Below are 16,675 nucleotides of genomic sequence, written 5' to 3' on the forward strand. Positions count from 1 at the left end.
AACTCTCATCGTGTACCCTCTGTTGAATTTTTAAAGGTGATAATTCCTTAATAATGGAAATTTTCATGCCGTGATGCTTTCTTCGCGAGTTTTGAATATTAAAATTTAAATTAAATTTATATTATACGATAAATAAGGTATTCCGTTTGTATATACGCATATGTGTACGTGAGTTAATTAAAAGATAATCTACATCTGTGAAGTATGATTTATTAACATCTTTTAATCATCCAATTTAAAATTTTTCTTTTAATTTCTGAAAGAAAGAAATACACAGAGAGCTTTTAAAATTTCATGCAAACTTGTATGTAAATGTGAAGTCTAAATTTTATAATTTTTAAATAGAAGAGCTGCATCAAATTGGACATTCGTTAACTGCATTTAACGATATTTTATTCTTCTGCAAATAGAAGATATAAATAAAGAACTTTTTATTGTTCCGTTTTTATAAATTATATAGCAGAGAGCTAAACTTGTATTCTTTAATTATCTTTGTTTAATAAATAGAAAATGGGAAGTGAATTAAACGCAGTTGATTAATTGACGCTGCCATAAATTGACGCTGACATAATTAAAACGCCAAGAAATAATTAAAGTGCTACAAAGCGTTTATGAGAAGAGTGAGAATAGATTCTCTCGTTTTCCCGTGATTTCACAACAATAGAATATCAACTAGTGCAAGTATATACTTCCGGAGGTCCTGCGCATAAAATGCAGTTGTACGTCATATCGCTCACTAATTATAATTCGCCAGACACCGGGCAAAGGCGTGGGTATACGTGAATAGGAGCGGGAAATATTGACGAATGCAGAACGAACACCGAGGGTTTGAGTGCGAAAGTCAAGAGATTAAAAGAAGGATAAGGAGCGCGAAGGGCGCGCGGGGGGGGAAACATGAAACACTTGTGCTGCGAATAAACGAAAATGCCTTCACCGAGATATGTTGATTAAAGTTGATATGTCCTTACATTCTGGAAGCGAGCATTTCACTGCGTTTTGATATATAAGTTCCATTTACATGGCTATAAAATTAAATAATAATGTAATCTTTATTTAAATATTAGTATAGACAGAAAAGTGAGGATATTTCTCTTTTTATTGTTATTCTATTTATTTTACATATTCACGTAATAAAATAAAAAAACGATACGCTGCTGCAAACATGTGCGGGCTTTAATCTTTTAGTATATAGCTATATGGTTGCGGTTACGAGTAAAATTCTTGCTCGTAGAGGCGATGACTGTTTCGCAATGTACAATCTCATATACGGACCCTATGATTTACGACAGAAACTTTCGATAACTTTCAAAAAGCATTCCTAAAGCTGAACAATGTGAGTTGGAGAATGTAGTACGCGTGTGGTAGAAGTTTGAAAGTATTTATAACATAATGTCACTAAGATTGACTCATTAAGAATCATAATAACATTTATAAATCGTTGAGTATGGATTTTCTATTAACATTGTATGTTATAATTTATTACACCGATACACAATAGAAATTTTATATTCACGTATTTAATATTCATATACTGTTTTATATTTGTGATATCTAAAAAATATTTTGTTTCGATTATTCCAAAATTTGTTTATTTGCTGCAAGATAAAATAATATCGGATAATAAAGAAAAAAAACTAAATTTTTAATATTTCTATCTTAAAGTAAACTTGAAATCAAAATTAATTCTTAAATTCTATTTTTAAAATAAGAAGGAAATGTACGTGAAAAATATTTTCTTCTTGTACATTTTATTTTAATTTTTTTTTTGCGATAATTTTGAGAAATGCATCTTTCACTAATATAAAGCTTCTACTATACTTGAGTTTAGCTTAGTCAGCAAATTTATATATTCAGATTAATATTGAGAATACGCAGAAGTTTCTTTTCTTGCCGGAGGGGTTTTGCTATCAAAAGTCTGATCCAGGGGATTGTATCTTTTTTCGGAGAAAACTTTTCTCTTTCTGGGAAATGTGGGTATCGCAGAAAAAAAGAAATGTCGGACACTGTCGTCACGATACAACACACATGTGGAATTGTCATGTTGCGTTATATGGCGCGTATTATTTATCATCGAAGAACTCGATAAATAGTCGTTACTGCATGTTAGCAAGAACATGTCGTAAAAATGATCTGTCCACCTGTTGTACTACGGTACATGGATTACTATTTTTTGCGCTCGAGTGTACTCCGAAAGAATATCAAGTTATATCATAGAATTATGAATGAGAATATCTTTATATAAATGTGTGACTATAATATAATTTTTACAAAATCCTCTTTGTGAGACCCACATGTCGTTACCAACAAAATATGTAGAATGACTAGGGATGCAAATCCAAGCTTATATCATAATATGTATTTGGATGATCTCGAATCAGTATTTTGTATCTTAATACGAAATAAATTTCTTAAAAGTAGTATCAAATTCTGGCAAAAGATTCTAAAAAATATTTAAATTTTTCTAGATTGTGAGGGCATGGTAATTTTATTCTGTCACGTGGATTCTGTTAAATTCAATTTTTTTAGAAAATAATAATCACGAAATTTATGTATATTTTTCAAGAATTTTGACAAATTATTTCTTGAATAGACACATTTGATAAATTATACGACAGAGATCGCGGAACGAGTTCAGATCAGAGATTCACATCGTATTCGAACATCCTCGAAATTCAGCGGACTTCCCTTTTACCCTTTGTTCCCACTAGGTTCTCATCTTTTTCTCACAACGTCGAAGCTTTACCTCTCGAAAGATATTCCGCGATCCAAAGTAGATGCTGGAAACAATTTGCGATCTCCCTTAAGGGTTTTCTTAGCTATTTGCATCGTGATGCGAATTGGATTTAACATTCGTAAATTTTGAAAAAGAATTTGAAGTTAATTGAAATTTATAAAAGAATTATATCGATCTTGTCATGTGACGTGATTAAAATAAAACAAGTATCACTTCATTCTACTATTCGTATGTCTTTTTACCTTAGTTTTAAAATCAGGATCAATATTTGTCATTCACACCCAAGGTGCAATATCAAGTGAAATTCTCATAAATAGTTGAGAAGAAAGTTTCTGTGACTTTTCCTTCGTTATAACAAAGTGCTGAAGTGCCTGCTGTCGAAGTTTGAGAAACTTTCATCTTGGAAATACATACAAGAGCTAAATAGGCACAAATTGTGATTTTCGTATAGTATAATATTGGCGATTGTGTAATTTAATAATTCTGCTTGTTTGCGGTTTGAGAAATATGGAAATATGGTTTCCTGTTGATCTGGTTATTCTCCAATATTGCAGTCGCCCGCGGCATTAATCCATTATCGAGTTGTAAATTTGTAAAGATTTTTTTACGTCAAATTTGACGGACGGTCCTCAATTCGACATTTAACACCGGCTTTAATTTAACGTGAATTATTCGAATTTAACTCGTTCACGTAGAGTTAGCAAACGCCCGTATTTTCCATATTTGCCGTAATATACGAAATTATTACGTCATATTATGCACGTAAAAAAATTTTTTTTTACTTCCTTTTTTATCAAATAGTAAAGATACATTTTTTTAAAGTAAAATTGTTATATAGGGAAATCGTAAACTATTTGTCATAAATAATATTTCGTGTGAATTAAATAAAACTACATGAACGTTGCTTTTCACATCGTTGGCTATCACATTTTGCAGCGAAAATTCTGTTATATTAGCGATTGTTATATTAGCGATATCAGAGGGTACGAAATAAACGGTTAATTCTTTAGAACGATCGCACGTTTCGATATCATTGCACTTTTTTTAAATTGACGCTTTTAGATAGAACACCTCGCTATTTTTTTGGCCTCTGCATTCGAAAATAGAATTTTCGCTGGAAAACGTGATACGATGTGGAAAGCAACGTTCATGTAGTTTTATTTAATTCACACGAAATATTATTTATGACAAATAGTTTACGATTTCCCAATATAACAATTTTACTTAGAAAAAAATGTATCATTGTTATTGTTTACTATCTTTATTAATATTTTCGTTTTATATGGTCCGTTTTATAACAGTTTTATTTTACACTTCAAACATATCTTCTTTTTTTTTCTCCTTAAAATGGCTAAAAAGCTTGCAAAGCTCGTAAAAAATAGCTAAAAAGATTTGTTGTGGACCGCCTAAGTGTAAAAAGTTGTTGCTCTCCTTTTTGCTCCTTTATTAAAGATACAACAGGTTTTACTCGCGGAATGGTTCTTCTCTATGCAAAATAGAGAAACGGCACCGAAAGCGGAATAGGTGACACCGTATGCGTGAAACGAACCGCCGCATAATAGCCGACGAACGGTTTCATTTATCTGTTTGTCGTTCCCGTGCAATCCATCCGATTCTCGTCGTTTCTGTCTCTCGTCCGACCGAGAGCTATTCTGGTTTCTTCCACATTGCACTTGGTCATCGCATTTTACGATCTCTGCTCTCTTTCCGCTATTATCGACATCGCCGTCCGACTTGGCGTATTATCTATCATTTGCTGTACTTGCTAGCAGTACTTCGTTGGAAGGTAGTTTACGAAATGATATTGACTACTGCACAATGGAGTGTTATTACTGCGGTAACGTTATCATTGATCATTTGATGCGACAATAATGACGTTGCTACTTCGTATCTTTGTAGCGAAAGCTGCAATCTAAAATGTGAACTTCTCACGAGCACAATTTATCTTTATTCTAGGGAAATACCGTTGCATTAGAATTTTAATAGTCTTGCGGTAGAAAGCACAATGGGTTCTTTTAACTTATCAAGATATTCTTATGCATATAAGTTTATTTTGTGCAACTCTATATTAAAATGGATATAGAATTTCGTAGAAATATAGAAAAAAACGCTTTTTCAAGCGTCTGCATAGTTTTTCAAATATTCAAAGTCACACACGATTATAATTATAATAAATATAAATTGTAAATTATTTACAAATTTATATTTTTATAAATTATATATTTTTCTGAACTTTTTTATAAAATTCCTCGAATAATAAAAATTAATTGCTACATTACGTCTCGCTGAGCAGCCGCATTTAAAATGAAGATATTTAACATTATTTAACATTATAATCTATTTATTGAAATTAATTTGAAAATGTTATTGGATGTTTAATGAATGTTTAATTTAACAGCGCGATGTAATTGTAATAAACACATTTGTATAAGAATCATTAATTAAATAAACGTCTGGTATAATTTGAGGGAATGGCGCAGGAACGGGGGATTCAGTTTCATTGTCGGAACTACTTCGAATTTTAATGTAAATCGAGATGAAGCGACGACAACCGAAGGAAATAGCATGTCTAAAGGAAAGCTACTTGCGGGACAAAGAGCTTCCCTTTCCGTGATTTCGATTGACCTCTCGGCACGCTATAACGTACCTTTGTCTGATGAAACGAATACTCTAGATTCCCAAATAAGACACGCGTCTTTCCCTTTTGGTATTAAAAATACATAAAAACATCAAAATTCCGTCAACTCTTAATAAAGTCTGCAAAAGTGCAGTTTTCCTATATTAAACACAAAATAAAAAAAATAGTTCGTTTATTTACAAGATTGAAATGTTTTACATGTGTAAAAGGGATGTGTATATATTTATGCATTTATTTAAAATTATTTTTAAACCATTTAAATTACAATAATTAAAATAAAAATTTAATTATATGATTGATTATTTCTAATAAGATGTCATATCGTAATAAAATTTCTTTAATTAATCTAAATATTCGAAATTATTAAATTTACGTTGAATTAAGAGGAATTGTAGATTGTAATAGTTTTTTTTTTTTTTTTTTTTTTTTTTTTTTAGTGATAATGCTTTAGCTTCAAAGTCTTAAGTGTAATTAATTTTAGCGCTTACTCTTACGGGGAAAGTCGCAGGTGCGACATTCGCTATTAGCGCATGTTCAGGGTGGAGAATCCTTGTTTCGTTTCCCTACTTTAAATATTGTAATGCCTTCGATATTGCTCCTTCTTCCTCCTCACTCCTTCCGTAAATGGATATCACCCTCCTTTCTGCCCGATAAATTCTATGTCGTTACTGGGAACTGGGAAGCGGAACAAGACCCTTCGATGGTCTACTTTTCGGACGTGTCAGAGGATAAAGGCGTGTCGTACCAAAAGAGAGAAGCAAAGAGAACGCGGCAAAGAGGAGCAAAGGGACCAGTATTGGCTCCGAAAAGTTCATCTCTTAGAACATTACGATGAAAAAAAAACCGTAATGTTCGTATTATAGCGACAACTTTATTTCCATGGTTCTTCAATTTCTTTTACAAAAATTTCTAATGCGTGCATACACACACAACCTGTCTTGTATATTTTTATTTCTATGTAGGAAAATGGATAAATCCCATTTTTTTTTTCGTTAACGTATAATTTTACAAATAAGTAAATGTATACGTATATTTCTATATGTTATTTATGTTATTAATTATTTTATACTTTTTAATGCATGCTTTTCTTATAGTAGATATTCCAAAGAATATTTTAGTATAAGAATTGATTTATTTATTTTTAATATGTTTAAAATTAGTTTAAAACTAACTGTGCTCCGGGTTTCCCTACTGATAATACTGATTTAGTTCCAAAGTTCTCGTTTAGCCTGTTATAGGAATATTTTAGGTTGCACTAAACCATTTCCGTTTGTGGGAATCGTGTAGTTTTAAAGATCGGGTCAGAGATATGTTTCAACTTTCCCAGAGTACGGAAGGACCACCGGAGGAGTACGTACAATTGCGTAACCTGGGTAATTGCATATCATATTATCCTCCATGGCCTCTGGTAACTGACTCTATTAACTCATATCAATTCCTGTTAGAAAACAGCGCAGGAAGAACATTTATCTTTTGTTTAAGAGGGCGTTGTAACAAATTGCACACATCGATTTTGAATCGAACGAAAACTTTGCGCATAATGAAGTTTTTATATCGAGAAATAGAAGTTCCAGAAAAATATTGAGATAATTGAAGTTGTTTAGAGAACAATGTTTTTATTGAACGCCAGTGTTCATAGCGCAACTATCTACCAGCTGAGAATTAAGTGGAGAAAGATTGTTCAAGCGTGCCTTCGATTGCTCTTGCGAACCTACGCGCGCAAACTTCGCGAGTATCTCGACGGTAGCAAGAGTGGCGGTTGTTAAACTTTTTACTTCTATCGCGATGTAGATACTTCAGGATGCTGTTGCTCAAGTTCGAGGGTTGCTCAGCGAGCAGGTTAAAGAGGATTCTTACCTAATTCCGTTTGATTACGTTCGCACTTTGGACGCCCCGGCAACCATCAACCGCGGAAAATGCATAGCAATTCCACGCCTGCTTTCTAGTACTAGTACTCGCGAAAGGGTTATATTGTAATTTGTACAAAACATTCTACCGCCTTACTCGCTCTGCGAGGGAATTCCGTTTGAACGTTTGATCCACGACGTGAAACAGGTCGGGAGATTCATCTAAAAGATGGTCCGGTAAAATGCGTCGTAGGAGGAAAATCTTCGCGGTGAAAACACGCTTCACCGCCAGTTGAATGTGATCAGTCGAGAATACGAATTTTCAAGTAATATCAAATAGACATAAATTTATAAATCAAAAGAATCCTTTCCTTCAACGAATAGAGCGTAATTATCACAGTTTTATCTTTTTTAAAATTGTTAAACTTTTAGTCGAAAATAACATACGTTGTTATCGACACGTTAATTATTGTAATATTTTGAATCTTATTTTTTTAAATACTTCAATACTTTATTATATTTTTTAGTAGTAGCATATAAGACACACACACACACACACACACACACACACACTATGTATAGCGAAATTATGGTGGTACGAGTAATTCTTGCAAATTATTTTACTTCAAATTGCGTGGCTTCATTATATACAAGTACTTTAATGAACTATTTCGCAGATGAGAGCTCATTTTGCTAATGAACAGGAATACTTTTCCTTAAGACGAGATCGCGAAGAGGATGAATCACGGTTTGCGTGTATACATAATTATTCTGAGAAATTTTAACATACTTTACTTATGAATATTCAATTTTTGCAAGTATTATAATAGACTTCTCTCTACTACAGTCTATCATTTTTCGCTGCAATAAACTCGTAGGTATTTATTAAGTTATAATTGATTTCGGATATTCACGTGGTCCCAGAATTGTAATGTAAAATCTAGGCTGAATAAATTTAATATACATATGTATTCGTATGTAGGAACATAAATTGAATTACAACGTTTTCTATTTTCATAATTTTATTTTTAAATAAATTTATCGTTTTGGAAAAGTACGAATGTTACATGGGAATAAGAGCAACGTAGCGCAATAAAAGTTTTACTACTTGCAGCACTGAACTAAAATAAAGAGCTAAAATAAAGGTTAAAATAAAGAGTAATATGCAGTAACAAAGGTAACAAAAAGAAAGCCATCAACATTGCCAAAAAGTGCTGTTCCGTGGAAACGTACATTATATATATATATATATATATATATATATATATATATATATTGCACTTTATCTTTATATACATTCAGATTAACGTAAAAAATAGTTTTATGCATGTAAAATTTTTGCTTTTCTTTTTTTTTTAAATTTTGTCTAGGGTACTGCAGTATCCTTACATTATTAACTTTTTTTGCAAAGCACGAAATTTTTTTTATTTATTACGTATTACACGTAAAATACATTTGTTAATAATTTTCATTAATTAATATGAAATGTTTTTAAACGATAACGAAGGTTTAACGAGGAGGTATGCAAATCTATTTTGTATGTAATTCTGTCCACTCATGAGAAGATGACATAGTAACTTCGAACGTTCTTCAGATTTTTTTTCATTTTTCATGTCAATGCAATATCGTGATATCTTGTATTCATTTTTCTTGAGTTTCTGCTGTCGTACGGATGAAATTTCATCTCAAATTGATCGTGAAGAGGTCACGAGGTTAACGAGACACGAAACTTGAATCTTGATTTCTGGAGTATCGTACCCGCAAGCCATCATATCGTTCCTCCTCAACAAATATGGGCAATTCTACCATCCGCCCCGGTCGATTCGATGCCTTTTGGACGAATCCGGGTAAACGTGTTTGCTTTTCTATGAAAGTTTCAGCTGCGCAGCATGAAAGCAAAAAAAAATCGCCTTGCAATCAAGCCACCGCCGCTTCATGCATCGAGAGAGACTGTATCGCAATCACGATTCAATTTAGTTTTTTTAACTACTTTTAGATTCCATTTCTTTTGTTTTTTGTCAGCATATACTTTGTTTTTGGGGTACAACATATAATGTCTCATTATTTCTCACGTATTTACTGAAATATAAATCGCGCGATAATTTGACACGAACATGAAATCTCGAGATATCTTATACGTTATTTTTAACAAATAGACATAAATTATATTTGCGTTATCGCGAAATTTGTGTGATATATTTATCAGAATAAATGATATTTAGACAAAGCTAGGTAAGCCCGGGTACATCTAAATTAGGCCGTTGAGCTAATTTCCATGTGCCCGGATGTATCTGTATGTGTGTTGCGAATTTATGTGGCCATAATACCGCCGTTAACTCTGACAATTTATAATTAATATTTTTAGTGATCGAGGACACAAAATTAACATTAAATTTCCAATTGCGTAAGCGTGAAATTTTTATTATTACACTTTCTTGTTAATTATTCTGTTATAATAGACGCATATCTAGGTACGTTGGCAAAATCCATTTTCTTCGCACTATAAGTGCCACGTGAAGCATTTCGAGCTCGTAAACATGATTGAGAGAAATGTCGCGTTAAAATATATCGCCTACATCGTAGTAGCATGTCGAAGGGATTAAAACAAGAAAAAAAAGAGGTCCATTATTTTTCTATGTTTTTCAATTTTTTTTTTGTTTCTTTTGTTCCTGTTGGTTCTTTAAATCTAGTTTGTTTTTATTTAGCCGGGAATCTCTTGCCAAATTTTTTTCTGTCGTCAATGCAAATCGCACGCGCTACAAATCAACGGCGCGTTGCAAAGTAAATTGAATATCATCCATCGACATGCCAGTCCCGTTTTGGACCGCCACTTAATTCTCGTCGCGAGGGTGACCCTCGTGATTAGACTCGATTTTTCGAGGAGAAGTTCACCAGACGGAACTTTTCTCTGCCACGTGCCCGTCTTTGATATAAATACTCTCCATTAAAGTCCCGATATCGAGTAACGGGGCATGAAAAATGTAAGGAGTGATGCACTCAGCATTACTTTCCTGGAATTAGCTGCTTTAATTAAACGTAATAGTATCATTATAATGACACCAGGTAATGGGCAATCCTTTCTCGGCAAAGAGCATTGGATACTATCCGACAGAAGCGGATAAAAAGACTTAGACTCGTTTTATACGAAATTCCTGTTTACAGTACGTTGAATACGCCATTCGCATTGTGCTGATTTGGCGAAATGTGTATTGCGTGACTCGACATTTTTGTGCGCGCATTTTTAGGAAAATATATAGGATAATATATTTTATATAAAATATATAAAATATATAAATAAAATCACGAACGGCGCGCTTACGCATTATTGAGGAAAACAATTTGACTTTTAACGGGGCAGAAATAATCCCTCGAAATGAAAGAGCAATTTTTCCATCTGGAAACGATCCAACGTCTCAATATCTCGCTTATTAAGCGTCATAGCATGTGACATGGGATAATGCTGCAAGAAGCGAGGCCCCGTCGGAACCATTTACAGTTGTGAATCAGCAATGGGCGCGGGTATCGAAAGTCGATACGTTCACACTGTGAAATGTGAACAGAAACTCGTACAATTGGCAGAGTTTTTGGATAACGAGTTAAACAGAAAGTTACGTAAATACATGTCCGTCGCGACGTGCATACAAAGACGGCCAATAATTTTGCCAAGTTTTGTGGAGATGCGCATTTAAAAGGCTTAATTAATATATCAATGTACGCTAATACCCACAACAAATAACAAAAGATGTGATTTAAATTTCATAAATCGGATCTAAAGATAATTTGTACTATTTTAAAAATATAATTTTCTTTTTTCTCTTCTATGCCTTGTATAATCGTAAAATTATATTTTAATTTAATTTTGAGATATATATATATATATATATATATATATATATATATATATAATATTAATAAAATATATCTTGATAAGTAAATAATGCACTACAACTAATAGAGATATCAAAATACGTGTGATATTTTTTAGATAATGGTAACCTGTGAATTTACAATTGTAAACACACAATATTAATTTCCTGTAATTAATGTTGACGTTGATATCACCGCAACAGTCGATTAACAGTTATTTTACATTGCATTATGTCCATATGTATTATGCCCACGTGTAACCCGTATATAGATGTAAAATATTCTAGGCAGATACCGAAGATACTAGAATTAATTCTACATGTGCAATGTCAGTCGGCAGACCACCACAATCAACGTACCTAGAAATTAATTTATTGGACGTGATAGCCTTGTGGTATGAGCTCTATGAAAATTTTCCGGGTGGCCGTCGCACCGGATCTTCCCTTGTTCATGCTTGGCTAACTTCGTGTGTTCCTCCTCGTCGTTCTAGTTGGAGAGACAGGAACATTAACCTTCGTGCATACTAACTTCCGCGAGACTGAATCCTTCACCGAACACACATTCGGCAGTTTGACGTGTCATGTTTTATACGTCGTCAGTACAGTAACTTCGTAGTTAAATACATTAGAGTGCCTTGGTATCAAATTTGGGGGCGATCTTCATAGAATTTCTGATAGTTCGAGGTCTTCTCTCATTCTCTCAAATATAGTCGGTGAAATTTTAATTGAAAACATAAATAAATAACCAAAAAGAATTGGTTAATTTTTAAATAACTTTAATAAATTCAATCAATAAAAAATCAAGAATTATTAATCTTTTTGTGTGAACAGCACGTAATATTTTTAATAGTTTTATTAATTATATTTTCGTCAAGCACATCGTTCGGTTGTGATTTAAATACGTATATTTCCTATCGGTCTACACAAGTCGGAGTTGAAGACACTTAGACACAAAGATCGATTTTTCTTTGTCACTAGCACACCAATATATCCCCGGAAATTCACTAGTAACCCCCAAGTTCGTCGCGGTCTCGCGGGCTCTATCAGTCGAGTCACGTTTTTCTTTGGATTCTTTCGCACGACCGAACTGTCAGAACCTCCAGAGCCTTTTCTCGGTTTAAGTTGCAATTAATCATGATTGTATACGACGTCTCATTTCCACATGCAAATTTTTTGCGTGGAAAAGATTTGAGACCATCATTGCGTCAGTATGTTTGACCGAAGTTCCCATTTTGACCAGTCAGAGACAGAGAAAGTCTCGCCCGTCAGTTCTGCGTTTGGTCATCGACATTTACAGCGATCGATGCATTTCGTAGCACGGAAGTGTTATGCTTTCTAAGTGAATCGGACGTAATTTCTGTTAACTTTCAACAATGATTTCCGAAACCTCGTGCGCGTATCGCGGACGACACTAAAATTCGCATACAACTCGAGTTTCTCGACGGCTCTCGGCCGACTGACCGAAAACGCGGCTACCTCCCGCGTCTCCTTATCCGCGCATGTGCCATTGTAGACATATAAGACGAGATTTTGGTGAAAAGCTTAGAAAAACGACGGCGGACTGGCGATCAAATGTACAAGGATTTATTCTTTTTGTAAAAAAATGTATTTACGAAAGTTGCAGGTTTTGCAAATTTTTGATAAAATGATCGCGAACACGTTCCAGTTTTTTTTTTTGTATAAAGTCTTCCAGTTTACGTTATTTTTTTATATATATTTATATATTTATAACATGTAACGTATGAACATACGCAGAGCATACATTTTGATTTTATAGTAATATTAGAGCGTGTCCTACGATTTGAATAAGTCAAACTTTTTAGAGATAAATTAATAACTACATTTGCAAAAATATAATTAATAAATAAAGTTTAAAAATTAATTAGAAATATTGTCCCGAATTTATGCTTTTTCTATTTGATTCAAAATAGATGAATTCTTTCTTGATCAATAATACATATATTTGGTAAGTTAACCGAAATATGTAATCTATTCAAAACTATATTAATAAAAATTTTAATCCCATGACAGTACGACAGTCGTGTACAAAGACAAATACAGTACAGAGAGATTGATGGTCTTGCATATTAATTCCGTTAAAGCTATCCAAAATCCCATCAGTCACAAATAATCTGTGAGAGACCTTGCTTTCAAATTTCGTAGAATTCGATAAACATACTCTTCGGGGATGGTAATTAATCAAGTTGCGTTTCATGAATCTGAGTAAATCTCTGAGGATTCCTCAGGTATTCTCCATTTTTATTAAAAGAATAATCCCTATGGGGCCTTCGAGAAAAGAAATTTGACCGATCGATTATGATAAATTTAGGAGGGAGGGAGAGAAAGAGAGAGAGAGAGAGAGAGAGAGAGAGAGAGAGAGAGAGAGAGAGATCGCATACAAATACTCTCAATCCCTATGGTCCATAAAAAATATGAAAACACGAATCCGGAAATTCAGAATTTTTTTAGCGAAATTTTGTAGTAAATCACGCCGAATGAAAATTTAGAGTAACGATTTGAATAATATCAACAAGGAAAATTTACTTAGGCGGAAATTCTTTCTTAAAGAGATGTAATGTCGCCGAGATGCAGTTCAGTTAATTGCAAGGAAGTTGCGCCAGCCGGAAATAGGTTACGTTAAGCTCGGTTAAGAATGCAGGCGGACACACTCATCAAAGTGAATGCGGAAAGCTCATAAGTATGGAGCTGTGTGCGAGCATGCAAATGTATGTGCATTCCGATTACGATGAAATAAAACGAGCTACTGTGCGCGCTTTTCAATTATTTTGTAAATAATTTAATATTACGTACCGCAACATTATAACGTGTTTTTAAATCCGTGTGATAAATCCCTGACACCTCTAAGCCGCATATAAAATAGATAAATTTTAACGTCTATGTAATATATTTTTATGTATTTTTCCTGATAATACGTGATAATAATAATAATAATAATAATAATAATAATAATATGTAACGATTGAAAATACAGCGCTTAAATGGTGAATTCGATTGAATGCATATTATACATCGTTTATGAATAAAGCGTATTTTGCGTACAAAATTCGCTTGTTATTACTATAGCTTTTGTGTATCTGCATGCATTTTGCGGTATTCTCAAATCAATTTCCGCATTTCGATTCAGGAAACCGAACTCTTCCGTGAATTTTGATCGACCGTCGAAAACGAACTTTAAATTAAAATTAATTATGAATTGTTAACAAATTGGCATGCGATTTTTTTGCATGCACCTGAAACAAAATAAGTCTATCCAATTGAAGTATTGCTGCTGAATCAAATATTAATTGGAACATGTAAATGCATGTAGTATTGATGCGTACATACATGTAAATACGAGTAATTTTTAATTAAACTTTCAGTTCGTAATTTCAATCGTATATGTATTTTATTTAGATAATTATGCGTTTACGTTCGATGCCCGTCTCCGCTACTTGCGTGTGATAATTAAAGTGATATCGATTTTCTTAATGAGATGCCGAGGTTGTGGTCGCGTTGTCGTGCCACGTGTCTTTACTCAGTTATGTTGTGGATTTAATCTGACAGTATCCATGTGCTACGAAAGCACATCCGCGACCAACATCAATGTTTTCTTGTATGCGTACGCATACTGAGTGTATGTGTGTGTGTGTGTGTGTGTGTGTGTGTGTGTGTGTGTGTGTGTGTGTGTGTGTGTGTGTGTGTATATATATGAGTGTGCATGTGTGTAAATTTGTATGCATGAGTTTGCGCATTGAGCCTGTGTATATGGCGATGCCATTGCAGTAACGCGGATGAAGGTTGCCACATTCTACAACTGCAAAATCACGGCAAACAAATAGCGATTTTCGAATATGTACGCCCGTTGTATACAATTTACTACAATTTAGAGAAATGTAATACAGCTCTGTTCTTACATGGCAGCGAATAATAACATCGGGCGCGCATAAATAGCTTACTTGCGTCATAATTCTAAAAACGCATTTATTCACGTTCAACAAAAGAAGAGAGGGTATTATCTACTTTTCAGTCTTTAAAGTGGATTTTCTTGGAACCGGAACTTTGTACGAAAAAGAAAGCTTTATCCTAGATTTTTTTTCTAATTTATTTTCGTACGGAGTCTCTTTCCGTTTATATCAAAATTTTGATTGTATCTCATATATTGAAATCATAAATGGACGTATTAATGGATAGATAGAGTGATATAGGATCGTTCATTGAAATAAGTTGGGCATCGATCTGAAGACCGACTTTAATTTCTTCAGCAATTTTCTCTCGTGTGCGTGTCGGACGCCAGATGGTGGATACCATAAAAGCTTCGGCCAGCTAAAGATTTATCACTCTATACGAAACTATATCGTCTGCGGAAGGCGTTTTACTCGGCGTTTAAATGCTACAATTAACTCTTTAGTAACGGTGTCGCTTTAATTAACAAGTAATCTGTTACGTTAATCTTAAGTAAATTCGGTAGGTTTTAAGCACCGTCATGAAGTTCAGTGAAAAATAGCGGTTAATCTCGTCCGTTATCTTAATACGGGGTTAATTTCATAACAGGTATAAATTTTAATGCCGTTTACTTCGTACATCGCAGTTTATCTTACATATTCGTTAGCATTTAGATGCGTACACACGTAACTCGTTAATTAAAATTTCACCAATTAACAGCTAAGCCTTCGTGATATCTCAGACGTCCAGTTCCCTATTTTACGAATTCGTGGATCTTGAAAAAGATTTTGAGGAAAGCGTTTAAATAATAATAAACGATATATGTAACGATACATGTAATATCGTCAATACTATTATTAATAATAATAATATTTTCACTGTATCGCCTCTCTATTGAAATTAAAATATTATAAAGTTTCACAGAAATGTATACTCGACAATTTCCGGCGACAAGAGTTGTTGTGAGTTTTTCTCGGTAATCGATATTTGCTCTGTACACATCACGTGTAGTAATGTGCTAAATGTATAAACGTTTTGCCGTCATATTATTTCTATTCTTTTTCCGCTCTGTTAGTTCATATGTATCCAACCGCAGACGTGACACGTATGGAATAAGGTAAAGATGAAACTGCGAATATGCTTACTATGCTGAAATGAAAAGTATCGTGGAAAAGAATATTGTACGTTTCTTCGCGTTCTCTCTCTCTCTCTCTCTCTCTCTCTCTCTCTCTCTCTCTCTCTCTCTCTCTCTCTCTCTCTCTGTCTCATGCAATATCGCATAATACGGGGAAAATTATTTTATCTCCTGCAAATATTTATTTAATCGGGTGGAATTAATTATTAACGACATTATTCTCTTATTGAGAACTAGCAAAGTAGCTTTCAATATCGTAATTGTAAATATAATCCATTCATCGAAATTAATTTAAAATTCTATGAACGAAATTAAATATGAAAATTTCTAAAGGTATCTAGTCAAGGGTTTTAAATTAAAGATTGTGGTTTTTAACGAATAAAGAAAATAAGATTAAATTGCTGCAAAAATAGGTTAAATATCTGCAGGATATGGCATATTTATGGAATAATTCGCAATTATTAACCATTTGTTACTATTTTGCGATGACAAACGGTTGCATCCTCGAAGGAA

General features: G+C 33.5%; 1 protein-coding gene across 2 annotated transcripts in view; it reads right to left on the reverse strand.

Moving 5' to 3' along the window:
* Nucleotides 1-12,558, reverse strand: part of LOC105424326 (uncharacterized) — a 36,993-nt gene extending 24,435 nt beyond the window's left edge. The window contains exon 1 of one of the 2 annotated variants that reach the window (XM_011634496.3): nt 11,446-12,558. The gene's annotated coding sequence lies outside the window, so the exon portion shown is untranslated. The remainder of the gene's footprint in view (nt 1-11,445) is intronic. The other variant, XM_011634497.3, reaches the window with a different exon arrangement.
* Nucleotides 12,559-16,675: the final 4,117 nt, after the last annotated feature.

This window comes from Pogonomyrmex barbatus, unplaced genomic scaffold (assembly GCF_055798465.1).
Source record: "Pogonomyrmex barbatus isolate J1 unplaced genomic scaffold, ASM5579846v1 scaffold13, whole genome shotgun sequence".
NCBI classification, from domain to species: Eukaryota; Metazoa; Arthropoda; class Insecta; order Hymenoptera; family Formicidae; genus Pogonomyrmex; species Pogonomyrmex barbatus.